We start from the raw sequence: 14,775 nt of genomic DNA on the forward strand, positions 1-14,775 counted from the left end.
TTTTTGGAGAACATTCGTTGACATTGGATCTGCTTATGTTATTAAGTAAGGGAAAAGCAGGATGCAAAACTGTATCAAGAATAGTTTATAAATTTTCTAAAAACACATATATATGTGTGAGTATAAATGACTGGAAAATATGCATTAAAATGTTAATGGTTATCTCCAGATGCATAGGTCATGAAGAATTTTTAGTTTCAACTTTATACAAATCTGTAGTCTGTAAGTTTTCTATTAGGAGATTGCATTACTATTACAGTTGGGGAAAAATGGTTACCAACAAAATATTTATTGAAATTAGCTCATCTCTAGGAAAAGATGTAATAATATCTATTTTATAATTGTTGAAATAAGATACTTATATAGGCTTTTGGCAAAAGGTTTTGTTTTTGTTTTTATTTATATGCCATAGACAAAGGTACACTATTTCTAGCCCTTGGTCTTGTCAGTATTTTCAATGTTTCTGAGGCCAAAGTATTAATCCTTAACAAAAGACAAGTTGACTATGACCTAGGGTCCTAACAACAACCCTCTGTAGAACCTACTCATGTATTTCAAGGTGGCTGGGAATCATTCAGCAAGCAAATGTTTGGTGATGAGCTTATAAGAGAGTGAATCCAGCACACAACTAAAAGTCATTATGCACTTGATTTCAACCATCTAAGTAGTGATTCAGATTTCAGTATCAGCAACTTCGGAGTCTACCGAAGGGAAGATAATTTGAATACATTTGAATAACACACCTTATAGAGTGCTCTTGTTTGATACTTACAACAATCTTGTGTGTCACTTTATAGTATTCCTACTATTTATGGGTACACATGAGGCAAGGGAAAGAGCTGGTACTACAACCCAGGTCTTTGACTCCAAGTTTTGAGTTTTTTCTTTCTTTGGACCATTCTTCCTTGCTGAATGAAGTCAGGGAGTATTTTAAGCATGAATAAAGTAACTGAAACAATTAACTGTGACTCACAACCGTACCATATGGCTTATTATAAAGCAGAGCTCACATGTACCTCCCTTTCTCCTACACTCTTGTGGCCTCCTTTGGTCCCCCACAAAGGGCTGTTGGTGGCACAAGGGGAGGTCTGCAGGCCCATCAGGAAGGCTTCATCCAGACTGTTGTCACCGGTGTGGTGGGTTCTGCCTCAGAACAGGATACATTCTTCTCTCCAGTTACCGTCAGGATTTGAAGGAGAGCCAGAATGGGGGTGAAGGGCAAGGGAATAAGCCCACATTTTCAGGAAGCCCCTCACAGACTGGGCTCAGGGAATATATGGCTGGTGTGGAGTCTCCATATGTTAGAGCTGAGGGACATCACGGAATGAGGAGGGAACTTAGCAGGGAACATGCTACAGCGCGCACTACTTGACCCATGTCTTTTTGGTTAGTTGCAGGCACCAGCCCAAGCCTGAACACATTCACGACATAAACCAACCCAGTCTAGAGTTTTTCTGATGGCTTAGCTAAACTTTTATTTTAAGAAAAATACATATTCTGTTTCAGTATTTAAGAAGATATATTATTCAATAAAAATCTCTAAAATTTATATGTAAGCATATAAATTAATAATATAAAACAATGAGAATATATCTATTGTCCTTCTAACAAAGCACAAAGATCACAAATATTTATGATCAGCCTGTCAAATTGGAAATGAGCCATCACCAAGATTTTTTCCCCCTTTTCTTTTTCTTTTTTTCCCCTTCTTCTTTATGTAATAAAACAACATATCATTCTTTGGATTTTGCTATTATTATAAATTTAGATTAAAAAAATACACCAGCATTTAAATATACTAGTGCTTAAGTGAATATACATGTATATGTATACATATGTACAACTGACATATACAATCAACTGATTTTTTACAAAGGTGCCAAAATAATTCATTAGAGAAAACAGCCTTTTAAGCAAATTATGTTGAAACAAGTGAACATCCATACGGAAGAAAATGAATCTCAACCCTTATTTCACAAAATACAAAAAATAAATAAATAATTCAAAAGGGACCACAGACTTAAATGTAAAAGCTAAAGCTTGAAGAAGGACTCCAGGAGAATATCTTCACAATTTGGGTAGGCAAAGATTTCTTGGGAAACAGGAAGCTTTAACCATAAAAGAAAAAAAAAAAGAGAGAAACTATTATTCATCAGAGTTAAGAACTTTTGCTCCTCAAAAGACACCCAAGAAATACACAGATAAGCCACAGACTCAGAGAAAACATTAGCAATACATATATCTGACAAATATCTTGTATCCAAAACATGTAAAAAAACTCTTACAACTCAATAATAAGAAGCAACCCAGTGGGGGAAAAATAAACAAAAAACAAGAAAAGCCATTTCAAAAAGAGGTTATATACATGGTCAAAGAACTCAGAAATAAAAGATACTCAACATTATTAGTGATCATGGAAATGCAAATTAAAACCACAATGAGAAAAGACTGACAATACCAAATGTTGGTAAGGATATAGAGAAACCGGTACTCTCATACACTGTCAATAGGTATGTAAATGATACAACCACTTTGAAAAATAACTTGTTAGTTTCTTATAAGTTAAGTATTTACTTACTCTATAACTCAGCAATTTTACTTCTAGGTATTTATCCAAGAGAAAGGAAAACATATTTCCACAGAAGGAAATATATGGTAATGTATGCAGCAGCTTCATTCATAATAGCCAAAAACTGGAAGCAACACAAATGTTCATCACAGATGAGCAAATAAACAAATTGCAGTATCTTCATGAAATGGAATTCTACTCAGTAATAAAAAGAGCAAAACACAGACACCACAACAAAGTGGATGGATAACTCTCAAAACCATTAAGTGAATGACACAAAAGAATATACACTGTATAATTCCATTTATATGAAGTTCTAAAACCTGGAAAAAGTATCTATGGTGATAGAAATCAGAATGGTAGTTGCCTAGGACAGGGATGAAAGTGGGAGGTGGGCTTGTCTTCAAAGAGGCAGGACTCAACTATATTAGGTGATGGAAATAATCAAACATCTAGGTCGGTGGTGATATACATAGGTGTATATTGTTGCCAAATCTCATCAGACAATATACTTCGTGCTTTTTATTTGAAGTAAATTATGCCTCAATAAGTTGATTAATAATAATTTTCAAAATACTTAATGTGTTTTTAAAAAATAGAAGCAGCATCACTCTATAACTCAAAAACAAGACTATTCCTTCCATTAAAAGCAACTGATTTAAGTGAGTCTTTCTGCCTGGGCACATATCAGCATGTGGGATTTTACCTACTTAAGATTGCATGGGTTTAAATCAAACCCATACTCTTGAGACTGTGAGATCTTAGTCTGTATGTGTGTGTGTGTGTGTGTGTTTCCTTAAACAACAGATAACCAATTATTGGCCAAAGATGTTTATGGACAGTTCTACTAAGAGGGAGATAGTCTACAAATTTTGAGTTTTCAATTTACAATTGAAAATAATTTAATTTCAAGGCCTATGTTTTGTCTGGCTCACAGTAGATTCAACTGTAGGATTCAACTGTTGGAATAGTAGGATTCATTTGACTATTGAATGAATAATTGAATAAATGAATGAGTGAATATTTATCCTTCACTCACTATAAAATAAAAAATTCTATAAGATGTGCACCAAAACATTGTTCCTGGCCTTAATATCCCTTGCTACATACCATATCTAACCATATAATAAAAATAAAACAATGAAAAACACTTGAAGGTGATCAAAAGGTAATATATATGATTTGAGCAGGAAAAATCAGAGTCAGCCTATAAGAGAATACTCTCCTTTGCCCATTGTCAGTTGTTTATACTCAAATACTTCTGATTTAAAAAGAAAAAAATTAATTATTTTTTATAATTTAGAAAAGTATAGCATATTATTGTGACTTTGATGCTGGATGGACTGGGGGGGCGCAAAATATCTGTACAAATTTGAATGTGGACCACAGATTAAATGATAGTTCTGTATCAGTGTTAAATTTCCTGATTTCAGTAATTTTACTGCCCCATTACAGTCCCCATTTCACAAAGAAAGAAAAAGAAGTTCCTTATTTCCATCAGCGTAGTAAGACGCTGTTGAGTCACTACTTGTTTGGTGAACTAGGGCATATCAAGTAAATTGAGCCTTCTCCTGATAAGCAGAACAGACTTCAAGTCAAGGAAGTTTCTTGAAGGTGGGCTTGGGTCCCCTCCATTTGCCTGTCCTAGTTCCAGACAAAGTCTGCCATAATTTATAAAAAATTCATTAATGCCATGTCTCAGCATCCTGTTACCTGCCATAACTGCATCCAAGAGTGCTTAATGAAATCCGCCCTGAGCCAACAACTAGTTTGCACCCAGCAAGTGGATACCCCCTAAGATTTAACTGAAGCCAGAATGTTATGTAAACTCTGGGTTTTATGAAGTTTTTTAGTGAGAGAACATCTTTCTTTCCCATGTATGCTAATCCATGAGGAGAAAAAGTTTGAGGAAAATGTAATTCTAAAATTCAGGATTATGTTTGCTTGGGGTACAAATTAAGAAAAAGAAATATTTAAAGTGTTATAAATATGATCCCCTTAAAAGTCCTCATTAGAAAATCATTATTAGTTCTATAAAATAATAGACTTTTCTAGTTGTAAATTATATGCCAGTGGCCTTCAAACTTTTCTTGACCATAATCCACAGTACAAAAATAATTTGACCCACAATCATACCCACACACAACTGAAAAAGAAGTTTACTGCTACTCTAAGATGCACTGTTTTCTATTTAATTGCATATTATTCTGCATATTATAGTCCATCTCAATATTTGGAATGCTTCCTATAATCCACAACACTTGTTTTACAACCTATTAATATGTCAAGACCTATAGTTTGCAAAACACTTTTAAAGTAAAAGAGGAAAAGGGGGAGAAGGGAGGAAGTTTGATTGATTGATCAATTGATTAGTTGACTGACTCAGGAAAGAGAAAAAGAAACATAAGATATCCAAGAAATCAGGGGCAAGGATGGAAAGCATCAGATGTGGGCAGAAGAGTGAGAGGAAGGAGATCCCAGTTTCTGGAGCCTGTCCTGCCAGGCCAAGGCCTGCTGATTCTAATGTGTGCTTCTCTCATCCCAAAAGACACTTGGTCCTCCAGCCTTTCCTCTTCCCAGCATCCCTGACTCTACCATTCTGCTGCCTTCTCCCTCTCAGTCATCTGAAGCATGCTGTTTGCTTTCAGATTACAAAGTTATCTCGTGGGGGAGCTCACTGGCTTCCTCCACCTCTGATCCTCTTTCTCCATCCTTCTACTAATGGCTCCTCCGTTTTCCCCTCTCACTTGGGTGTATAACCTCTTTGCCTGATTTCAATTCTTCTCTCTCTCTCCTTGTTGTGCCTCTGCCCAGTACCTGCCATCACAAGATTAGTGTAAAACACTATGCTGGGCTTAAAAATCCAAATGCCCAGCATTAGGAAGGGTGTGCTGTTCAGGTGAAAAAAATTACAGGGCAGTGTTCTCAAACTCAGAGAGCTCCTAGACCTTGGAGAAAACCTCTGAAGACTATCACGGTGGCTTGGCTTCTACTTTAAGACACACTGGTCTGGGAGTTCTGTTGTCTGTGATTGGGAGAGAGCTGATGTGATCCTATGAAGCAATAGTGGATGAATGTGATCTTTAAGAGAAAGGACAAACAGCTGGAGGAGGTACTGCAAAAAGCAACTTAAGGAAGGAAGAAGTATGTGAGGATATGGGGGGGAGACTGGGTGAAAGTAGAGGTCTGCCGGCAGGAAGCCCAGTGAGCAGACTGGGTCGGTGCCCAACCCTGGATCTAAATTACTTAGAGGAAGAGAAAGGAGAAAGGAGAGGGGAAGTGTTAACAAAGAAGAACCTTAAATTAGTGGCTTGGCATCCTTCTCCTGGACCAGCTTTTATAAATCTGCAGCAGCATGGAATCCAGCTGAAGCTGCGCTGAAGGGGACCCTGAACCACCCTTACTAGCTCTTGCACACTCTGAGCAGGCAGACGAACATTAAGTTACTCTGAGGGGAGAAAACCTAAGAGTGCTTTTGATGATGCAGAGTGAAGCCTGGTTCACATTCAGCCAGGAACCGCGTGCCAGCCTTGGCCGCTAGTCCATTTTCTTTGTCCCTAAGACAGGAAATTATGTGAGGCCCAAAATACGCTCCCCTGCAACTCTGTGACCAAGTGCAGCTGTTCCAACAGAATTTCCAGTATCCAGGCTCCACACACGAATGTTTGTGCACTGCCAACACATTTGTTGAGCATTTACTCTGTGCGAGATGCAGTGTTAGGTCTGTGTTCAGCCTAGTGTGTGAGCAGGCAGCAAGCAGAGGGTATGCTGGTTGTGTGCTGCCACAGGCGTGTGGCCCCACTGACTTCTCGTCAAATCCCGTGAGCACTGCCTCTTGCCTACATCAGTTCTTCCATCTCCTCCTTGGGTCCCAGGAGGACTCCTTCTGCCCCCAGCCCTACGCCCCAGAACCACCTCCTGCTAATTCGAGGCACTCAATATTGGCAGGAATTCTGACTCGTCAATGTGTGTGCTGGTGTTTGTTTCAGAAGCCCAAGAATAGCGGGTAACAAGTGAAGATGATTTAACACGGCTTTGCACAAGATGTGCAAGGTGTTCATGGTCCACGAAGGACGGTCCTGGACGCTCTCTTTTTCCTGAGCTTGATCTCTTGCCTTGATCCTGGTTTAACAGGCTGTAAATAATAGGCTTTCTTAACAAAGAAGGAAAGAAAAAGAGAGAGAAGGAAGATTGTAAAACCCAAAGAAAGAAAAAGAAGTTCCTTATTTCCTGAAGTGGGAAACACTTTTTTTCCCCCCTCATGCCTGGCAGAGGAAGTATGGTTGTAAATGGTGCTGGCGCTAAACCGGATTCATTTTCCATTCAAGGGGAAAAGTAAGCAACTTGGGTTAAAGGAGGCAAATTGCATGGCCCTGTTACTTAGCACGTTGAGAGTGACAGCCAGGGCACCTATTGCAGCGCCGGTGGCAGGTGGGGGGTGGGGGTAGCTCGCTCTTCTTCCCCAAGCCTGCCCACGGGCTGCCCAGCAACCACCCACAGGGCTGAGAACACTCCCCACAGTAACTGGCCCTGAATTTTAATTTTTGTGCTGATGCCGAAGTGGGATTAATAAATAAATGTTATCTCTGTGAAACATTATTCATTTTGACTAATAAGCAATGTGTAGAAGATTATAGGATGACAAATAGCATGGTAGATGAAATTTGGTTAAAGTCTCTTTTTAGGAAGATTTTCATTTAAAAATATGAAAAGTCTGGGTAGGATTAAGGAAAAATTAATAAAATAGTCATAGGAAGGTGATAATGGGAGATGAATTTAACCAAAAAAAAAATTCCTAACATCTATAATAATATAAAGAATAAAATGTTAATTTTGTCCCTTAATTGGAATAGCTTTTCAAAAATAAGAAATGACACTGAATGTTGCATGCATACAAGGATCTGGGATGGCCACAGCCCACCCTAGCCTGGTCACTTGTGGTACAAATGACAATTTACATGCACAGGAGAAAAAAGGGGACAGGCTGAGCTGCAGTTTCCACCTTAAGATGGAGTTGCTGCTTTGTGTTTTGAATAAAAGAGTTTGAAAGAAATATGTCATAAGTAACTCCTCACAGTCTCTATTGTCCTTTAGTCACAACTTCAGTGTCCTTTATTCACAGTGTTCCTATTTTGGGGGCTGGCAATGATCATTTGTACTATTTCTGAAAATCATCCTTTAGCTCATCCTAGAGATGAAAGCAAAGAGCAGCATAACTCCTATCACTTTGATATGTAGTAAGAATTTTTTGCCTGCAAACTTAAATTCCTACCTAAAAACACTCTTTTAAATATTCACCAAAACAAAAAAAGGACTCAGGGTTCAAATTCTGGTTCTCCCACTTATCAGCTGTGAGACCCAATTATTTCTTCATTGGTAACAGGGCTACCATTAATAATCACCTCATTAAGAATTGTAGGCTAAGTGGGACGGCCTAGCACAATGCTCTCATATGGTAAGTACTCAATTTCAGCCACTCTTATTATTGGCCATACAGAGTAGTATTATGAATGCAACAAGAGGCTGTGACATGCTGTGCAGATCCCCCTGAGAATGAAGGAGTTACTCTCCTAGCTCCTGGGAATGCTGCCCCAAGACCGTCTTTGCTGTTAAGCCCTCTTTGAGGACTGCCTTGCCTGAAGAACACTGCCTAGCCTAAGATCACGCTTCCTTCCAGGGGCAGCCTCAAAACAGTGAGTGTCCCCCTGGGGCCATAAAGCTCCAGCCTTCACTCCAGCCTTTGATGCTCAGGAGGGCCATGCCCACTCCAGAGTTCCCCAGGAAGGTGGCCTGTATGTCACAGCTCAGCTGCTCCCTCTGCTAGTTCTACTTCTGCTCTTCCTTTTTGCAGCTGTTGATTTCCCTAATAAACATCCACATGCCAAGCTCCATCTTGGAGCCGGCTTCCTGGGGAGCCAACCTGTAACGGGACACTTAGGAATGTATCTAAGAGGACTGTTAGTGGTCATGGTATAACTGTGCGTGAAAGGAAGAAAAGAGGATGCTCCCCAGTTCAACCTACGGGATGATCTCAACTCTGACCAAGCATATTTACGCGAGCGTGTATGATTGGAAAACTGGGAAGTACACCACGATTAACACTGTTTCTTCCTGGGTGGCAAGATTAGAGATAATTTTTATTTTCTTTATACTTTCCTGTGCTTTCCAAATTTCCTACAAGGAACAACTTATTTTGGGGGGAATGGGGAGATGATGGGTCTCCCAAGGTCTGAGCCCCATCCTCTACTTCTCCAAAGTAGTTCAGCTTTCAGATAGTCATGAATGAGAATGGGCTGATCTAAAATACTCCTCACCACCGTAACTAGTCAGCTCACCCCCAAGCTCCAATGGCTGGAACCTGTAGTTCTCAAGCTTTGGTTAAGGAAACTTTTCTCCAACACAAGTTTACCCAGGTACTTGATATATAAGCAACTAAGACCAGGTCTTCTCTGATAGAAGACGAGACTGGAACCAGGTGCCGGGGGAGAGGGGAGATGGATGCCTCTGCCCCTTGGTCAGGTCTCTGAGATGGCACTCTGCAAACCCTGAGCTAGTTAGATTCTTAAATGCCACAGAGCCCTTACCTTCCACCCTGATGATGCGATTTGAAGGGCAAGACTTAAACCCTGACTTCAACTGGGTTGGAAAACATGAGAAAGAAGCAGTTAAGGAGTGGCAAATCTCTTGTCACTGTAAATGGTGCAGCAGGGGTTCAGAAAAAGGTGGCATGACTTCAGGGTGGAATAATCAGAAAGGGCTTTGTGGAGGAAGTAGATCTTGGCTGTGTCCTGAAGAATGAGCACCATTTAGCAGAGCAGAGGACAACAGTAAGGTCATCCAGATAAGGGCCGTGGCCACAGAACAGGGGGAAGGGAGCCTTGGATCTGTCAGTCCAATAGAGCACTTCTTCCCTCCGGGGACTAAGGATGCACCATTGCACAGGAAAATGAGAAAATATGGTTGACTCAACTTGGTGGACAAGATTTTTGGAGCAAAACCAAGCAGCGGAGTTTAGACTTCCTGTTCCCTGTGGGTTCTTGATGAGTGGAAGGCAGTCTATTAAATAGCTTTGTCTGGCCATGAGACATAGGGTGAGGCACAGAAGGGAGAACCAGCTGGCAGGCAGCCAGGGAAGAGGCTGTGGCCTTCACCTTAGGGTGCCATGGTCCAGCCTGGAGGGGTGGGGGGACATGCTGGCAGCAGGTAACATGTTGAACTTGAGTGCAAAGACACTGATTTTCTCACACTTATAAAAATTAGTCATACCACATACAAATGCTGTTGCCTCCACCTGGAAAATTTTCTTTAATATTGTTATATGTCTTACCTTCCAATGTTCCACTAATGGTCCCATTGCTAAGGAGTAAAGAGGCAGGGACCAGTGAGGGGTGAGTCAGAAACCTGAATGTATGGTTTGGTCTGGGGCTGGGCCCTCCTTGGTTCTGCCTCATTGAGCAAATAAGACCTTTTAACAATTCTGCCCAGAGTGATCTGGAATAACCCCTAGAACTTTCCTCATTTTATGACACTCAACACATGATGTAGTGGAGAGATACTGGGTGCCATAAAATTATATATAGGGTTATCCAATCCCACATACGCTTCATTCATTACATTAGAATCACATGACATTTCCTGATGGCTTACTACTTACTAAGTAGTTTGGGCAACATCTCACTTAATCCTCTGTGTGCTATATAGGGTAGGTATTTGTATCCCTATTTTGCAGACCTCTGGCATATTGTGGGCATTCTTCACTATTCACCAACATAATTGAACATTTTCTCAGGATTTTTATAACAAACAAGTGAATCCTTCTCTTAACCTCAGTAACTTTAAAGAGCAGGCTTAGGCAAGAGAGCTTGACTCTTCTGTTAACTGTAGGATAGCTGTTCACTCACTGGGCACTTTTTCCATGCATGGTACTAAGCTAGGGCCTCCGGAGAAGAAAGCAAAGCCTGATAGATGCAGTCACTGGCCCAGATTGCTTGCTCTGGAGGCAGGTAAACACTCAATGCAGAAAAGAACATTAAACAGCATTTCAGGGAGGTTATGTGGTGGCATCTGATGAAGTTACACCTAGGAGTTGCCTCCCAAATTCCAAATCAATAGATATTTCCTTAACTCCAAACATCCAAAGCAGGTGAGCCATCTTTGTCTACATTTCTTCCACTTCTCATCCCTGCTCAGTCAAAACCTAAAAAGTTTTCCTTTTTATCACCTCTCTTTCCATTTCCCCTTTCACTGACCTATTTCAGGTCCTTCTTATTTCTTGCCTGGATTTTTCCCATAACCTCTGGGCTGTCACCCAGCAAGGACAGCTGGCTCCTCCAGTCTAGCTTTTAATCCCTGCCAGACTCACATTGGCAAAACACTACTTGAATGAGTGTGCTCTTCTGCTCACAACCCTTCTGTGACTCCCACTGTCTGTAGGATAAAGTCTAATCATCTTAGCTGGCCTTCAAGTCCTTCCAAAATCTGACACCAGCCCATTTCCAATTTGACTGACTACTAATATTTTATTTTGCCTCGAGTACCTGCTGCTGTCTTCCCAGAATGCTGCTCCCATTTCTGTTTCTTTGGCTCAGGTCCAATCGTGCTTCCTATTGTGTCAAAGTTAAGCATCATGTCTTCCATCAAACCCACTCTGTACTCACTGCATTTTGTCAGTTTCTCGCACATACCTCCTTGGACTGCTACTAAATGTTCTTCATGTATTTAGTACCTACCCAACTCAATGGCAAGCAATTTAGGATCAGTGACTGCATCCACCAGACTTTGTTATCATCCGCAGAGCCCATAATCTGGAGTTATACATAGAATAAGTGTCTAGTTTTTTAATAACTGTTGAACAAAAAAAAAAGTAGAGTCAAATTTTATAGTCTAAAAGTAAACTTACCCTTTACATTTCCTAATTTTTGCATTCATTTCTGCAACATCCTCATTGCATGAGTTCTAGGTTTTGCCATCTCTGGGTATCTCAATTACAATCTGCAACCCTCAAGTGAAACACTTATGCTCAAGTCAGAGCTGCCCAGTGGAATGTTTTAGATCTACATCTGTGCTGTCCAATTTGCTAACTCCTAGCTATATGTGGTTATTAAGTACTTAATATGAAATGAAATTTTTTAGATTTTATTGAATTTTATTTAATATAAATAGCCACAGGTGGCTAGTGTGTGTTGTATTAGGCAGTGAAGCTCTAAGTATTCACAGGCAAAGGAAAAAAGAAGATAGATGGCATTAGCCCCAGGGCTTTTCAGTAAACACTCTAAACTATAAGCAACCCACCACAGTATTAAGTGGTGATGTTATGAGGTCCTAGTCCTTCTCATTCATACAGCACACAGTTTCAGTGTGGTCTATATAGGCTGGCTGGCTGTTAACCAAATATTCATTCCTATTTTTATGGTCCACTGGAATTCCAGAAGCCCAGCTCAGGTGATCTCCTAAGGAGGCAGAATAATGTTCTCCTATACCACACCTCCAATAACTAGAGGTGATCTCATGAAACTAGCTCACACACTGGGGTGCCACTTGAAGTACTCTGCCAAGATCTCTAGTTCTGTCTTTCTCTGTGATTTGCTATTTTTAGTGTCAAGGAAACACTTTATGAAAAGTAATACAATTACCTGTCATTATATGTTACTAGAGAGCAGACATGGCAAAAATAAATGACTTTTGCTCAGAAGCTCTACCTTAGACAAATACGTCCATCCCCCCAAACTATACCTGTTAATATGTGGTCAAGTTGGCTAATGGTAACCTCCACTCTTAACAAAAATAACAGGTAATAGTTAGTGAATATTTACACTTGCTGGAAACAAGTTATATGCATTATGTTATGTGAAGCTCACAACAACTCTTTGAGGGTGGTACTACTGTCATCCCCACTTTACAGATGAGGAAATCGTGGCACAGAGAGGTCACAAGACACAGCCAGTACATGGCACAGCGGGGATTTGCCCCTAGCATTCTAACTCCAGGGCCTGTGCTCCACCCACTCTGCTCTTCTCCTTCTGAGCTCAATTTCGGGTATTAGTATTCATTCACTCATTCACTTCAAACTCAGGCCATAAGGAGCACAAGCTGCTCCTGTGTATCAGGCACTGTACTAGCCGAGGAGAAGAAAACCCTGACCTGCCTTGGGGAGCTGTAGACTTGGACTTGAAGAAATCAGCCATAGTGACTGGTCATCCTCTACTGGACTTGCTCCAAGGACCTTATCACCTACAAGGCAGAAAAGGATTACTAAGGTAACAAGGCTATCAGCCAGAAGGACACGTGTGAGGTGAGCCTTATCCTCAAAATACCAAGTTTGGAGTGAGTCTTCAAAGAATCAAAACCCTAGTAGAATGAAAAGGCAAGCCCAGGGTTTCAGGGCTACCCAGCAAAAGCTCAGCCTCTCTCAAGGTCCAACCTCCACGCTTCTGCAGGGGCGCTCTTGGGATGCTCCCTCTCTTAGAAACATCCCTTCCCACCCCTCTACCTGGCTAGCTCCTCCTGAGATACCACTTGGGATCCTGCCGCTTAAAATGTGGACCTCAGACCAGCAGCAGCAGTTCCCGGGAGCTTGTTAGAAACACCGACTGTCAGGCTCCACTCTGGACCTGCTGAATACCAACCTGCCCTGCAGCACGATCCCCAGGTGATTCACAAGCCCGGTAAAGTCTGATGGGACCGAGGTAAGACACAGCTCGGGCCTGTCCCTTCCTCTGCCCCGGCTTGGGTGAGATTCTTCTCCACGGGGTGCCCACGGTCTGCTGGTCTCCAGGCCGCCACTGAGGCTTGCTGGCTCGCTGCCTCCTCCCTGGGTTCTGGGAGGCCGGCTGCGGTGTCTTATTTCTCTTGCTTCTCAGGGCCTGTAATACACTGGGCAAGCATCAGCTGAAGGAATGGTGAGTGGCTCTGAAGAAATGTGAAAGTGCCCGGGAAAGTCCGCGCAGTGTGGCCGGGAGCCCTTCCAGAGCCTGTACTCCGCATCTCTCCCGCCCAGCTGCTGGACCCTGCCCAGTGGGGGCTGACCCCCAAACTCCCCGCTTCTGCCTTCGGGCCGGAGCCGGGTGCGGGGCTCTCTGAGCCTTCGGATTTTGGCCACCTCTTCGTAGAACCCAGCAGGAGAGCCCCAGCAAACGGGCGGGCCCTCTGCCGCTGAGCACAGCCACCCCCGCGTGAGCTGGGTGCTGCCTGGGGCCCAACCCTATCTGGCCTCCTACCCACAGGGGCTGCCTCGTGCCTGGGACGCCAGGCCGTTCCCCTGCTTGCTCGGGGTCCTGCAGGCGCTCAGGGCTCACCCTGCTCTGGGCGCAGCTTCAGAACCTCGGAGTCGGTAGATGCAGGGCGACCTCAAAGTCAACTCCAGCTTAGATCTCAGAGATCCTGCAAACAGCAGCCTGGGGGCTCCGAGCTGTTTTCTTGTTTCTTCTCGTAGAGTGACTGTCCCTAATTAGCCACCAGGCTGACTTGTAGGAGCATCTCTACTCTTAGAGAACAAGGACAAGAGGCTTTACTCCTTAAGAGAGTCTTTCGTTTGTAAATAGTTTTTAAATTTTGTTAAAGCATTTTCAGCAGCTACAGGAGGTTGCATAATGCTCAAGGCTTTGCCAACCTCACTTTGATACTTTTTTCCCTTGCAACACGTGCAAGCACCACGTGGCTCTCTCCTGCAGGTGCCGGCAGACACGCCTCTGGTTTCCCTCTGGCCACCACGCTTTGCAGTTTTCCCCTTTCCTGCTTAAATTACGGAGCTGTCAGAACTAAAAGGACTGGAGGAAAAAAGATAGAATTACCCGCTTATAGAAAAAAATTAGTAAAACAAATTGCTTTTCTGTTTTCTAAACGTCTAGAAGTATTTTTTATGCAACACTTCTACAGTTTCATTGTAAAAACATTTTTTTTCCAGTGAGTGCATTGCCTTGCTAGTCAAAGTTGTATTTGAGAAGCGTTAAGTTACCTGTAATGCCCCAATACAGGGAGAAGTTCCTCACTAAGCAACCACAGCCCTGGAAAGGTGATGAGTAGAAGGTGCTGGGAGATGAGCTGCCATCCATCCCCCAGGCCCTACTTCCACTTCAGGAACTTTGTGACAATACAAAGCTACACATTCTACAGTTTGGAATTTTGGTCCCTACTCCTAACATGGGTAGGTTTATTGTATTTATATGATTGGGCTAAAACTATAAGCAATTTTGTATACTAATGATTAC

General features: G+C 42.0%; 1 long non-coding RNA gene across 1 annotated transcript; it reads right to left on the bottom strand.

Moving 5' to 3' along the window:
* Positions 1–1,701: 1,701 nt before the first annotated feature.
* LOC130680609 (uncharacterized) lies at positions 1,702–14,541 on the bottom strand. Its single transcript, XR_008993627.1, has 3 exons — positions 13,864–14,541; positions 13,195–13,431; positions 1,702–2,108 (listed from the first exon to the last, which is right to left on the bottom strand). It is a non-coding gene; the product is annotated as an uncharacterized LOC130680609 (long non-coding RNA).
* Between the last annotated feature and the right edge of the window lie 234 nt (positions 14,542–14,775).

The sequence above is a fragment of the Manis pentadactyla genome, chromosome 14 (genome assembly GCF_030020395.1).
Source record: "Manis pentadactyla isolate mManPen7 chromosome 14, mManPen7.hap1, whole genome shotgun sequence".
NCBI classification, from domain to species: Eukaryota; Metazoa; Chordata; class Mammalia; order Pholidota; family Manidae; genus Manis; species Manis pentadactyla.